Source organism: Ips typographus, linkage group LG15 (assembly GCF_016097725.1).
Source record: "Ips typographus isolate SLU linkage group LG15, UJ_Ityp_2.0, whole genome shotgun sequence".
In the NCBI taxonomy this organism is placed as follows: Eukaryota; Metazoa; Arthropoda; class Insecta; order Coleoptera; family Curculionidae; genus Ips; species Ips typographus.
Window position 1 is genome coordinate 3,995,398 of NC_138436.1, and position 13,077 is coordinate 4,008,474.

General features: G+C 35.2%; 6 non-coding genes across 6 annotated transcripts; all 6 read left to right on the top strand.

The window, feature by feature from the left end:
* The first annotated feature begins 2,012 nt into the window (after window positions 1–2,012).
* LOC145738532 (5S ribosomal RNA) lies at window positions 2,013–2,131 on the top strand. Its single transcript, XR_014180788.1, has one exon. It is a non-coding gene; the product is annotated as a 5S ribosomal RNA (ribosomal RNA).
* A 547-nt stretch (window positions 2,132–2,678) lies between these two features.
* LOC145738540 (5S ribosomal RNA) lies at window positions 2,679–2,797 on the top strand. Its single transcript, XR_014180795.1, has one exon. It is a non-coding gene; the product is annotated as a 5S ribosomal RNA (ribosomal RNA).
* A 2,198-nt stretch (window positions 2,798–4,995) lies between these two features.
* On the top strand, window positions 4,996–5,114 carry LOC145738533 (5S ribosomal RNA). The gene has a single exon (XR_014180789.1). It is a non-coding gene; the product is annotated as a 5S ribosomal RNA (ribosomal RNA).
* Window positions 5,115–5,661: 547 nt separating this feature from the next.
* On the top strand, window positions 5,662–5,780 carry LOC145738542 (5S ribosomal RNA). The gene has a single exon (XR_014180797.1). It is a non-coding gene; the product is annotated as a 5S ribosomal RNA (ribosomal RNA).
* A 2,198-nt stretch (window positions 5,781–7,978) lies between these two features.
* On the top strand, window positions 7,979–8,097 carry LOC145738541 (5S ribosomal RNA). Its single transcript, XR_014180796.1, has one exon. It is a non-coding gene; the product is annotated as a 5S ribosomal RNA (ribosomal RNA).
* A 743-nt stretch (window positions 8,098–8,840) lies between these two features.
* Window positions 8,841–8,959, top strand: LOC145738551 (5S ribosomal RNA). The gene has a single exon (XR_014180804.1). It is a non-coding gene; the product is annotated as a 5S ribosomal RNA (ribosomal RNA).
* The last annotated feature ends 4,118 nt before the right edge of the window (window positions 8,960–13,077 follow it).

A 13,077-nucleotide genomic window follows, 5' to 3' on the forward strand; every position in this document is an offset into this window, starting at 1 on the left:
CCTCCGATTTTTCGAATTCGCCTCCGTTTTGGAGGCGTGTGCGAATGTTAAACTATGCGAGTCGGAGGTGTATATGTCGAAATGCATATATATACATACGAGTATACATATAATACATACACATACTTATGGGGGACAAATCTTGTATATATTGATTGAAATGAATTTTATATATATATGCTATTGATTTCTTTTAGAATCAGCTGAAGCTGCTAATGTAAGTACTTCTAAAAAGGAGACAGAAAAATCTATTCAGCTCTGGCTGAGGAGGGCTTCGGATAGAAGAGGACAAGGGCAAAAGGATTAAAAATTAGAGGACATTTAGTGCAAAACAATTAGTTTAGTTTAGGGTATATGTTTCAGTTATATTTTTCTGTACGTTGTGTCTTATTTTATCATAAATTAAATGTTATTTCATGGCTCTACGTTTTATTATTGAGTATTTAATTGGAAAAATTAAGCCGAGATCCTAAAGTTGACTTAATTCAGATGTATTAAAGACGTTGTAGTTCACGACGTCTTTACGATGTCTCAACTAAAGACGTCTTCAGACGTTGTAATTTGTAACATCCGACGTCTTAGAGACGTCTTAAAGATTCCGATCCGGTATAGGCAGTCACCTATAAGACGTCTAGTTAGTCTGGATCAGACATCTTAGAGACATATTTTCAACGTCATTGTGCTGTTTGGGCTGGTACCCCACAAATGGGTTCCTGGAGAAGGCTGCCATTTTTATTTTTTCAAAATTCACTTTGGGTATCTATGGAGTCCCTAGATACTATTTCCGGAATGAAAACATTTTTTTTCCCCATAGGTTCCAAGATAGAAAATCCGAGCTACGGGTACCATAATTTTTTTCTCGGGAACCATCAACGATAAAAGACTGACATTTTAGACTTTGACTAATTCGGACCTACTAAATCGAAAACTGGTATCAAATCTGGGACGCGACTCACCGTTCGACATGTTTACTGGTACCCGAAAAACGGGTTCCTGGAGAAGGCGGCCATTTTAATTTTTTTAAAATTCACTTTGGGTATCTATGGGGTCCCTAGATACTAAATCCGGAATGAAAACATTTGTTTTCCCCATGGGTTCCAAGATAGAAAATCCTAGCTACGGGTACCATAATTTTTTCTCGAGAACCATCAACGATAAAAGACTGACATTTTAGACTGACTAATTCGGACCTACTAAATCGAAAACTGGTATCAAATCTGGGACGCGACTCACCGTTCGACATGTTTACTGGTACCCCACAAATGGGTTCCTGGAGAAGGCGGCCATTTTAATTTTTTTTAAATTCACTTTGGGTATCTATGGGGTCCCTAGAAACTAAATCCGGAATAAAATTTTTTTTTTTCCCATAGGTTCCAAGATAGAAAATTTTGACCTCGGGTACCATGATTTTTAACTCCGGAACCACTGCAGTTAAAAATCTGATAATTTCATCATAGACTAACTCGGACCTGCCGAACTCAAATCTGTCATAAAATCTGAGACGCGACTCACCGTGTGACCGGTACACTGGTACCCGAAAACGGGTTCTCGGGGAAAACGGCCATTTTAAATTTTTTTAAGTTTACCTTGGGTACCTATGTGGTCCCCAGATTCCAAATCTGCAATCAGGAAAAATCCATCTGAAACGGTTCTCGAGATATCATACATAGCAACCGTTACCCAGGGCGATAGAATTTTTTTGGTCTCCATGACTCCCCCTCTTTGTTTTTCCTCTATCCATCCCTGCAAAGTTGCGAATACATTTTGTTTACCGTTTGGCCTACAAACACCTTAGTTACCGTTGCCAAGTCCAGCCGCCATCTTGGCTTGGCACTGTGGACGAAAATTATATGAAATTTATGCTTTTTTCTTTGAAGTCGGTTATATCATCTTTTTAGAAACTAACTACAGCTCTGAGATAATTTAGCCATTCATTTCAACCATGAAAATGACATTTGCATTTCTCCTACACTTTTGGTGGTTTTTATTACTCGGTTATTGATAATTTTATAGGCAACTGCCATACCACGCTGGATATACCGGTTCCCGTCCGATCACCGCAGTCAAGTAGCGTAGGGCGTGGTTAGTACTTGGATGGGTGACCGCCTGGGAACACCACGTGTAGTTGCCTTTTTTTTGCACTTGTGGACGAAAATGATATGAAATTTATGCTTTTTTTTAAAGTCGGTTATATCATCTTTTTAGAAACTAACTACAGCTCTGAGATAATTTAGCCATTCATTTCAACCATGAAAATGACATTTGCATTTCTCCTACACTTTTGGTGGTTTTTATTACTCGGTTATTGGTAACTTTATAGGCAACTGTAGACGAAAATTATATGAAATTTATGCTTTTTTTTTTGAAGTCGGTTATATCATCTTTTTAGGAACTAGCTACAGCTCTGAGATAATTTAGCCATTCATTTCAACCATGAAAATGACATTTCTCCTACACTTTTGGTGGTTTTGATTACTCGGTTATTGATAACTTTATAGGCAACTGTGGACGAAAATTATATGAAATTTATGCTTTTTTCTTTGAAGTCGGTTATATCATCTTTTTAGAAACTAACTACAGCTCTGAGATAATTTAGCCATTCATTTCAACCATGAAAATGACATTTGCATTTCTCCTACACTTTTGGTGGTTTTTATTACTCGGTTATTGATTTTATAGGCAACTGCCATACCACGCTGGATATACCGGTTCCCGTCCGATCACCGCAGACAAGTAGCGTAGGGCGTGGTTAGTACTTGGATGGGTGACCGCCTGGGAACACCACGTGTAGTTGCCTTTTTTTTGCACTTGTGGACGAAAATTATATGAAATTTATGCTTTTTTCTTTGAAGTCGGTTATATCATCTTTTTAGAAACTAACTACAGCTCTGAGATAATTTAGCCATTCATTTCAACCATGAAAATGACATTTGCATTTCTCCTACACTTTTGGTGGTTTTGATTACTCGGTTATTGATAACTTTATAGGCAACTGTGGACGAAAATGATATGAAATTTATGCTTTTTTTTAAAGTTGGTTATATCATCTTTTTAGAAACTAACTACAGCTCTGAGATAATTAAGCCAATCATTTCAATCATGAAAATGACATTTGCATTTCTCCTACACTTTTGGTGGTTTTTATTACTCGGTTATTGATAACTTTATAGGCAACTGTGGACGAAAATTATATGAAATTTATGCTTTTTTCTTTGAAGTCGGTTATATCATCTTTTTAGAAACTAACTACAGCTCTGAGATAATTTAGCCATTCATTTCAACCATGAAAATGACATTTGCATTTCTCCTACACTTTTGGTGGTTTTGATTACTCGGTTATTGATAACTTTATAGGCAACTGTGGACGAAAATGATATGAAATTTATGCTTTTTTTTAAAGTTGGTTATATCATCTTTTTAGAAACTAACTACAGCTCTGAGATAATTTAGCCATTCATTTCAACCATGAAAATGACATTTGCATTTCTCCTACACTTTTGGTGGTTTTTATTACTCGGTTATTGATAACTTTATAGGCAACTGTGGACGAAAATTATATGAAATTTATGCTTTTTTCTTTGAAGTCGGTTATATCATCTTTTTAGGAACTAGCTACAGCTCTGAGATAATTTAGCCATTCATTTCAACCATGAAAATGACATTTCTCCTACACTTTTGGTGGTTTTGATTACTCGGTTATTGATAACTTTATAGGCAACTGTGGACGAAAATTATATGAAATTTATGCTTTTTTCTTTGAAGTCGGTTATATCATCTTTTTAGGAACTAGCTACAGCTCTGAGATAATTTAGCCATTCATTTCAACCATGAAAATGACATTTGCATTTCTCCTACACTTTTGGTGGTTATTATTACTCGGTTATTGATAACTTTATAGGCAACTGTGGACGAAAATTATATGAAATTTATGCTTTTTTCTTTGAAGTCGGTTATATCATCTTTTTAGGAACTAGCTACAGCTCTGAGATAATTTAGCCATTCATTTCAACCATGAAAATGACATTTCTCCTACACTTTTGGTGGTTTTGATTACTCGGTTATTGGTAACTTTATAGGCAACTGTGGACGAAAATTATATGAAATTTATGCTTTTTTCTTTGAAGTCGGTTATATCATCTTTTTAGGAACTAGCTACAGCTCTGAGATAATTTAGCCATTCATTTCAACCATGAAAATGACATTTGCATTTCTCCTACACTTTTGGTGGTTATTATTACTCGGTTATTGATAACTTTATAGGCAACTGTGGACGAAAATTATATGAAATTTATGCTTTTTTCTTTGACGTCGGTTATATGATCTTTTTAGAAACTAACTACAGCTCTGGGATAATTTAGCCATTCATTTCAACCATGAAAATGACATTTGCATTTCTCCTACACTTTTGGTGGTTATTATTACTCGGTTATTGATAACTTTATAGGCAACTGTGGACGAAAATTATATGAAATTTATGCTTTTTTTTTTGACGTCGGTTATATGGTCTTTTTAGAAACTAACTACAGCTCTGGGATAATTTAGCCATTCATTTCAACCATGAAAATGACATTTGCATTTCTCCTACACTTTTGGTGGTTTTTATTACTCGGTTATTGATAACTTTATAGACAACTGTGGACGAAAATTATATGAAATTTATGCTTTTTTTTTTGACGTCGGTTATATGATCTTTTTTGAAACTAACTACAGCTCTGGGATAATTTAGCCATTCATTTCAACCATGAAAATGACATTTGCATTTCTCCTACACTTTTGGTGGTTTTTATTACTCGGTTATTGATAACTTTATAGACAACTGTGGACGAAAATTATATGAAATTTATGCTTTTTTTTTTGACGTCGGTTATATGATCTTTTTAGAAACTAACTACAGCTCTGGGATAATTTAGCCATTCATTTCAACCATGAAAATGACATTTGCATTTCTCCTACACTTTTGGTGGTTTTTATTACTCGGTTATTGATAATTTTATAGGCAACTGCCATACCACGCTGGATATACCGGTTCCCGTCCGATCACCGCAGTCAAGTAGCGTAGGGCGTGGTTAGTACTTGGATGGGTGACCGCCTGGGAACACCACGTGTAGTTGCCTTTTTTTTGCACTTGTGGACGAAAATGATATGAAATTTATGCTTTTTTTTAAAGTCGGTTATATCATCTTTTTAGAAACTAACTACAGCTCTGAGATAATTTAGCCATTCATTTCAACCATGAAAATGACATTTGCATTTCTCCTACACTTTTGGTGGTTTTTATTACTCGGTTATTGGTAACTTTATAGGCAACTGTAGACGAAAATTATATGAAATTTATGCTTTTTTTTTTGAAGTCGGTTATATCATCTTTTTAGGAACTAGCTACAGCTCTGAGATAATTTAGCCATTCATTTCAACCATGAAAATGACATTTCTCCTACACTTTTGGTGGTTTTGATTACTCGGTTATTGATAACTTTATAGGCAACTGTGGACGAAAATTATATGAAATTTATGCTTTTTTCTTTGAAGTCGGTTATATCATCTTTTTAGAAACTAACTACAGCTCTGAGATAATTTAGCCATTCATTTCAACCATGAAAATGACATTTGCATTTCTCCTACACTTTTGGTGGTTTTTATTACTCGGTTATTGATTTTATAGGCAACTGCCATACCACGCTGGATATACCGGTTCCCGTCCGATCACCGCAGACAAGTAGCGTAGGGCGTGGTTAGTACTTGGATGGGTGACCGCCTGGGAACACCACGTGTAGTTGCCTTTTTTTTGCACTTGTGGACGAAAATTATATGAAATTTATGCTTTTTTCTTTGAAGTCGGTTATATCATCTTTTTAGAAACTAACTACAGCTCTGAGATAATTTAGCCATTCATTTCAACCATGAAAATGACATTTGCATTTCTCCTACACTTTTGGTGGTTTTGATTACTCGGTTATTGATAACTTTATAGGCAACTGTGGACGAAAATGATATGAAATTTATGCTTTTTTTTAAAGTTGGTTATATCATCTTTTTAGAAACTAACTACAGCTCTGAGATAATTAAGCCAATCATTTCAATCATGAAAATGACATTTGCATTTCTCCTACACTTTTGGTGGTTTTTATTACTCGGTTATTGATAACTTTATAGGCAACTGTGGACGAAAATTATATGAAATTTATGCTTTTTTCTTTGAAGTCGGTTATATCATCTTTTTAGAAACTAACTACAGCTCTGAGATAATTTAGCCATTCATTTCAACCATGAAAATGACATTTGCATTTCTCCTACACTTTTGGTGGTTTTGATTACTCGGTTATTGATAACTTTATAGGCAACTGTGGACGAAAATGATATGAAATTTATGCTTTTTTTTAAAGTTGGTTATATCATCTTTTTAGAAACTAACTACAGCTCTGAGATAATTTAGCCATTCATTTCAACCATGAAAATGACATTTGCATTTCTCCTACACTTTTGGTGGTTTTTATTACTCGGTTATTGATAACTTTATAGGCAACTGTGGACGAAAATTATATGAAATTTATGCTTTTTTCTTTGAAGTCGGTTATATCATCTTTTTAGGAACTAGCTACAGCTCTGAGATAATTTAGCCATTCATTTCAACCATGAAAATGACATTTCTCCTACACTTTTGGTGGTTTTGATTACTCGGTTATTGATAACTTTATAGGCAACTGTGGACGAAAATTATATGAAATTTATGCTTTTTTCTTTGAAGTCGGTTATATCATCTTTTTAGGAACTAGCTACAGCTCTGAGATAATTTAGCCATTCATTTCAACCATGAAAATGACATTTGCATTTCTCCTACACTTTTGGTGGTTATTATTACTCGGTTATTGATAACTTTATAGGCAACTGTGGACGAAAATTATATGAAATTTATGCTTTTTTCTTTGAAGTCGGTTATATCATCTTTTTAGGAACTAGCTACAGCTCTGAGATAATTTAGCCATTCATTTCAACCATGAAAATGACATTTCTCCTACACTTTTGGTGGTTTTGATTACTCGGTTATTGGTAACTTTATAGGCAACTGTGGACGAAAATTATATGAAATTTATGCTTTTTTCTTTGAAGTCGGTTATATCATCTTTTTAGGAACTAGCTACAGCTCTGAGATAATTTAGCCATTCATTTCAACCATGAAAATGACATTTGCATTTCTCCTACACTTTTGGTGGTTATTATTACTCGGTTATTGATAACTTTATAGGCAACTGTGGACGAAAATTATATGAAATTTATGCTTTTTTCTTTGACGTCGGTTATATGATCTTTTTAGAAACTAACTACAGCTCTGGGATAATTTAGCCATTCATTTCAACCATGAAAATGACATTTGCATTTCTCCTACACTTTTGGTGGTTATTATTACTCGGTTATTGATAACTTTATAGGCAACTGTGGACGAAAATTATATGAAATTTATGCTTTTTTTTTTGACGTCGGTTATATGGTCTTTTTAGAAACTAACTACAGCTCTGGGATAATTTAGCCATTCATTTCAACCATGAAAATGACATTTGCATTTCTCCTACACTTTTGGTGGTTTTTATTACTCGGTTATTGATAACTTTATAGACAACTGTGGACGAAAATTATATGAAATTTATGCTTTTTTTTTTGTCGTCGGTTATATGATCTTTTTTGAAACTAACTACAGCTCTGGGATAATTTAGCCATTCATTTCAACCATGAAAATGACATTTGCATTTCTCCTACACTTTTGGTGGTTTTTATTACTCGGTTATTGATAACTTTATAGACAACTGTGGACGAAAATTATATGAAATTTATGCTTTTTTTTTTGACGTCGGTTATATGATCTTTTTAGAAACTAACTACAGCTCTGGGATAATTTAGCCATTCATTTCAACCATGAAAATGACATTTGCATTTCTCCTACACTTTTGGTGGTTTTTATTACTCGGTTATTGATAATTTTATAGGCAACTGCCATACCACGCTGGATATACCGGTTCCCGTCCGATCACCGCAGTCAAGCAGCGTAGGGCGTGGTTAGTACTTGGATGGGTGACCGCCTGGGAACACCACGTGTAGTTGCCTTTTTTTTGCACTTGTGGACGCAAATTATATGAAATTTATGCTTTTTTCTTTGAAGTCGGTTATATCATTTTTTTTAGGAACTAGCGACAGCTCTGGGATAATTTAGCCATTCATTTCAACCATGAAAATGACATTTGCATTTCTCCTACACTTTGGGTGGTTATTATTACTCGGTTATTGATAACTTTATAGGCAACTGTGGACGAAAATTATATGAAATTTATGCTTTTTTCTTTGACGTCGGTTATATGATCTTTTTAGAAACTAACTACAGCTCTGGGATAATTTAGCCATTCATTTCAACCATGAAAATGACATTTGCATTTCTCCTACACTTTTGGTGGTTTTTATTACTCGGTTATTGATAACTTTATAGACAACTGTGGACGAAAATTATATGAAATTTATGCTTTTTTTTTTGACGTCGGTTATATGATCTTTTTAGAAACTAACTACAGCTCTGGGATAATTTAGCCATTCATTTCAACCATGAAAATGACATTTGCATTTCTCCTACACTTTTGGTGGTTTTTATTACTCGGTTATTGATAACTTTATAGACAACTGTGGACGAAAATTATATGAAATTTATGCTTTTTTTTTTGACGTCGGATATATGATCTTTTTAGAAACTAACTACAGCTCTGGGATAATTTAGCCATTCATTTCAACCATGAAAATGACATTTGCATTTCTCCTACACTTTTGGTGGTTTTTATTACTCGGTTATTGATAATTTTATAGGCAACTGCCATACCACGCTGGATATACCGGTTCCCGTCCGATCACCGCAGTCAAGCAGCGTAGGGCGTGGTTAGTACTTGGATGGGTGACCGCCTGGGAACACCACGTGTAGTTGCCTTTTTTTTGCACTTGTGGACGCAAATTATATGAAATTTATGCTTTTTTCTTTGAAGTCGGTTATATCATTTTTTTTAGGAACTAGCGACAGCTCTGGGATAATTTAGCCATTCATTTCAACCATGAAAATGACATTTGCATTTCTCCTACACTTTTGGTGGTTTTTATTACTCGGTTATTGATAACTTTATAGACAACTGTGGACGAAAATTATATGAAATTTATGCTTTTTTTTTTGACGTCGGTTATATGATCTTTTTAGAAACTAACTACAGCTCTGGGATAATTTAGCCATTCATTTCAACCATGAAAATGACATTTGCATTTCTCCTACACTTTTGGTGGTTTTTATTACTCGGTTATTGATAACTTTATAGACAACTGTGGACGAAAATTATATGAAATTTATGCTTTTTTTTTGACGTCGGTTATATGATCTTTTTAGAAACTAACTACAGCTCTGGGATAATTTAGCCATTCATTTCAACCATGAAAATGACATTTGCATTTCTCCTACACTTTTGGTGGTTTTTATTACTCGGTTATTGATAATTTTATAGGCAACTGTGGACGAAAATTATATGAAATTTATGCTTTTTTTTTTGACGTCGGTTATATGATCTTTTTAGAAACTAACTACAGCTCTGGGATAATTTAGCCATTCATTTCAACCATGAAAATGACATTTGCATTTCTCCTACACTTTTGGTGGTTTTTATTACTCGGTTATTGATAACTTTATAGACAACTGTGGACGAAAATTATATGAAATTTAAGCTTTTTTTTTTGACGTCGGTTATATGATCTTTTTAGAAACTAACTACAGCTCTGGGATAATTTAGCCATTAATTTCAACCATGAAAATGACATTTGCATTTCTCCTACACTTTTGGTGGTTATTATTACTCGGTTATTGATAACTTTATAGACAACTGTGGACGAAAATTATATGAAATTTATGCTTTTTTTTTTGACGTCGGTTATATGATCTTTTTAGAAACTAACTACAGCTCTGGGATAATTTAGCCATTCATTTCAACCATGAAAATGACATTTGCATTTCTCCTACACTTTTGGTGGTTTTTATTACTCGGTTATTGATAACTTTATAGACAACTGTGGACGAAAATTATATGAAATTTATGCTTTTTTCTTTGAAGTCGGTTATATCATCTTTTTAGGAACTAGCTACAGCTCTGAGATAATTTAGCCATTCATTTCAACCATGAAAATGACATTTGCATTTCTCCTACACTTTTGGTGGTTTTTATTACTCGGTTATTGATAATTTTATAGGCAACTGCCATACCACGCTGGATATACCGGTTCCCGTCCCAGTTCCTGTTCGGCCTTTGTCCAGTACAGAACAAATTCAACCAAACGCGATAAGCCGAAAAATACCAAAAATAAGTGTTTGTTTATTTACCATCTGAATAAACAATTTGTGCATTCCACTGTTTGCCTAACAAACAACATTAGCTGCAAAATCTAGGCAATTTTTAAAAAATTGTGAATGTCATCTTCGGAAGATGACCAAATTTCCATATCTTCATTAGCATCGCTAGTTTCGCTGGACAGTGAATTACAACCCATAGATGCAAAAAGTGTAAAACGGGGACTGATAGAATCCCTCAAATTAAACTCAAAGTGCCGACGTGGTATTGAGATCCTACACAACTTAGCAGCAAACAAAGGATTAAATTCCAAACCACCTCTAATCATCTTCGTGCTATGCATTGTGGTAAATCGATTGCTAAGTCAGGGACAAGGAAGCAAGATCCATTGTCCATTAAAGAAAATAAAGAAACACTAAGCGCAAGTCAAGTTGTGGTGCCTGCTATTCTTACACATACCCTTGACGAAAAACAAACTATAAATTCATCCTCCACTCAACAAATCGAGCCAAACAAAATGTTGCAGCCCACTGGTAACGACGATACTGGGGCGCAATCAACACCACAGTGAAATGGTCAAAAGCTTTTGATAATTCTGGCATTGTTACACAAACAAGCAACAAATTTGATCTTTTAAAAGTGGATGAAATGGAAATTGAAAGTACCGTCCCCATTCAGGATGAAATACGAACAAAAGCTCAGAAGGTGCCTTCCAAAAAAAAAGACAAACCGCCACCAATTGTCTTACCCGGCCACTTGAAAAGTCACTCTGAACTTATCCACAACATTAATCAGATAGTGAAAAAGAAATACTCACTAAAATACGCCAAAAATCAGTTATTATTTACTGTGAATGTGCAAGCGACTTGTCGAATTTAAAAAGGAGTCTTGTTAGCGACAAAAGGGAGTTCCATACATATACATCCAGCAATGAACGCACTCATGCTTTTGTTCTTCGTGGACTTGAGGGAAACATCTCACCTGAAGACATTAAACTGTATCTAGATGACGAATACAACATCACAGCCAGGGAGGTTTATCTCATGAAAGGTACCTTCAAACCTCTTTATTTAGTTGTTCTTGACAGTTCTTATACTGTAAACAATCTAAGAAACAAAGTGAGAGAAGTGCTAAATGTGAAAGGTTCGTGGAAAAATCGAAAAAACCAGCGGGAGATGGCTCAGTGCAGAAAATGCCAGACATGGGGACATGTCTCTCGAAACTGTCATCGAAACGTTAAGTGCTCTAAATGCGCGGGAAACCACGAGATAACTCACCCCTGAGAACACTGTCAAATGCGCAAATTGCAATGGTCCACATCGCTCTTTTGACACTTCGTGCCCAGTTTACACTTATCGCATTGCTGCTGCTCAAAGCAAGCGTCCTGTTCAACAACAGCCGAAGAAATACATCGATGCACCGTTACCAGCACGACCAGCCTGGGGCGCCCCAAAGAAACCATGTACAGATGCCGCCAGATGCAACTGAGTCGAACTCAATTACCAGAGATGACCACAATGTTGAAGCCTCAAACAGAGTACAAGGGTGCAATGCTTCTGAAGCTGTGGGCGGAACTCAGAGTAAGTTTTTGACCCTAAGAAATAAATTTGAGGAACTAGAATCACTAATTAATCTTGATAATCTAATAGACGCACTTAATCATTACACAGCACAGCTCAAAAAATGTAGATCCCCTGACGAAAAGTTTTTGGCTTCGCAAAAATTCTTCACCTCCGAATTAAAACAATTTAATATCTAAATTCATTAAATATCTTATTTTTCTTCATACTACCAATATCATGCAAAATTTATCACTGTTATTTACACACCTTTCTACATTTCAGCATTGTTTTCAAAATTCAACTTAATGTCGTGGAATGCAAATGGAATCAAAGGCCATAGTGCCGAATTAATTTATTATTTGAACCATAAAAAAGTTGATGTTGCTTGCATCTGTGAGACTCGACTAAATCAACAGGATAAAATAAAATTCAAAAATTTCTCTCTGGAAAGAATTGACAGAACTAATCGCCGTGGGGGAGGCGTAGCAATATTGGTAAATAATAAGTTTTCGTACAAGCGAATAGCACAAAATACGTCATCTCTGGAACATGTTTCAATTGAACTCCAAAGCGGTATTATTATTACCTGTATATATGCAACGCCAACGCGAAACTTTACTTTTGCCGACATTGAAGCTCTTTTTCCTCCTTATCGCAAAACCATTGTGATAGGTGATTTTAATGCACGCAGCAGATTTTGGAAAAATAATCGTCAAAATAATCGCGGTATTACCCTTGCAGATTTTCTGATATCTCGACATGACATTCAGTTGTTGCATACTGACTCTCCAACCCACTATCCTAGCAACCGAATGTCACCTTCTTACATTGACCTCGCCCTCAATTGTGGCTTGCGTAATTTGTCAAATATCACGGTTGACAACGCTTTAAGTTCTGACCATCTTCCAATTCACTTAAGCTGGACTGAAGGTCGTACTTCTCATGCAAATGGGTTTAGGACGATTCTTTCATACAAAAACTTTAACTGGGATCTATTTCGACTGCGAGTATCCCAGAATGTAAATATCTCTAACGACATTGTAACGAACACACACACACACAGTTGTCGCCTTGTGATCAGTCCCTATGGAGACTGACAAGAAAAATTCGTTACAAGTACGAAAAACTTCCTACTATCTCTTATAATGGGGTAGAAAATTTTA